General features: G+C 44.0%; 1 long non-coding RNA gene across 1 annotated transcript in view; it reads left to right on the forward strand.

Annotated features, from left to right (window-relative positions):
• The window catches only part of LOC116674090 (uncharacterized), an 11,410-nt gene extending 10,103 nt beyond the window's left edge, over window positions 1–1,307 (forward strand). Inside the window, exon 2 of the long non-coding RNA XR_004327964.1 lies at window positions 1,298–1,307. This is a non-coding gene — a long non-coding RNA (uncharacterized LOC116674090). The remainder of the gene's footprint in view (window positions 1–1,297) is intronic.
• Window positions 1,308–1,717: the final 410 nt, after the last annotated feature.

The raw sequence follows: 1,717 nt of genomic DNA on the forward strand, positions 1-1,717 counted from the left end.
TGGCTTGAAATTTTACATTTGCGCTTGCATGAACTGGGGTAGACACTCCACAGTCATGCTCCATCTTGAACTATGTTAGCCGGTGAGGGACACACAGGCCTTATTCTCCGCCTTTCGTGTTTTCGACTCCCAGCTGCTGCTAATGCCGCTAAAGGGGATTGTCGCTTCCCGGCCCCGGCAAGTTTGACGAAGGAAACACAGGAAATCCAAATTTCAGGAGCAGGAGTCTTCTTCTTCTCTGTACACTTTTGCTTTTTGAAGTGTGTTGGCTACCGTAGCAGCAACACATACTTTAAACTGCGTGGCGAGAGAGAGTTGATTGCGATATATGATCTCAACGCTAGATGGGAGAAATTCTTGCACACTGCAGCTTTTAACTGCAGAGCTGACAGAGTTCAAAACAAATAAAGTATATTGTATCATACTGTATATATACTGTGGTTGAAAGGTACAGCTTTTGTAATGCAGATTTTCAGTTCAGTTTAGGTATGTTTACCCTCGTCTAAATCCCAGCATTTATGAGTCTAATATGGTGACGTTGTCCAGGTGATTTCTACATCCAACATCTGTTAATGTCCATAATTCTTCCCAATCCATCCACGACGTCTCTCTGATGTTAGTAATGTGTGGACTCTCAGAGACAGACAGATGGTTTGCAAGTCACATGGCAGATTTCTCTTTCTCCCCCTCCCTCTGTCTATTTGGCTACTTCTACTCCTCTTAACTTTCCTTCTGCCTCAATCAATAACAGGATTTGACTGGTATAGATTTTCAACGTCCACTTCTGTCAGATTGAAGAAGAAGTATTTGGCACCTCTTGATTGTTGTGATACTCACCTCCTTCATAAAAAAAGACAACTCTGGTTTGAAAAAAATCAAAAGGTCAACATCAAACCTTGTAATAACAGTTTAAATCACAGATCTAGCCTTCTCCCATAAGTCTCCGTTTTATGAAGCGATGGTACCTGATACTGATTCCGATACCTGAACATGCTTACCTGCTGATTCCAAATGCTTATCCGATAGCAGTGTGTCATATTTTATTACGTTCTAACCGCTGTATATTACTATACCTGTATGGATGTCATATGATTTTGTTGTCCGGTGTGGCTCAGGTTGAACTCTTTGTGAAATATGAACAAACACAAAGAATGAATGCCGAGCATCTCTAGTTTTATGTGCTCTCTGTCTTTCTCGCTGCCATTTTGGCCTCGTCCTTCTCACTGTCGGAGAGCCAGACCAAGCCTCATCAGTCATAACTACACACAGAAAGAAAGTAAGAAAGAAAGAAAGAGAGAAAGAGACACTTCCAGGATGCCTCAGGGGAAGCCAGAGTTTGTAATTCCCGTTTGTTCCTTTAACAAGAGGGGGGAAAGGAAGACAAACCCCTCACTGGCAGATGAATGTCAGCCTCAAATGAAGCTACAAACCCCCCCCCACACACACACACACACACTCTTTGCTTTCGGATCTGCGTTGCATCAGACCGAGAGGATAGGTGCCATTACGCCTGCATATCTAAAGCCACCTCAATGTGTGGAGCAGGTGGCGCACAATGCACTCTTGTTGTCAAGATGGCAGATTTCATAATGCTTTCAAATGGCACATAACGGGGAGAAGCCTCGCAGGACTGCCAAGAACAATTTTCGCCGGGAGCCAAAAGTGGAGCAGCAGGCTGCAGCCTCGTACCTTTTCAACAAAGAGACAAGGGGAAGGG

This window comes from Etheostoma spectabile, chromosome 24, assembly GCF_008692095.1.
Source record: "Etheostoma spectabile isolate EspeVRDwgs_2016 chromosome 24, UIUC_Espe_1.0, whole genome shotgun sequence".
NCBI lineage: Eukaryota > Metazoa > Chordata > Actinopteri > Perciformes > Percidae > Etheostoma > Etheostoma spectabile.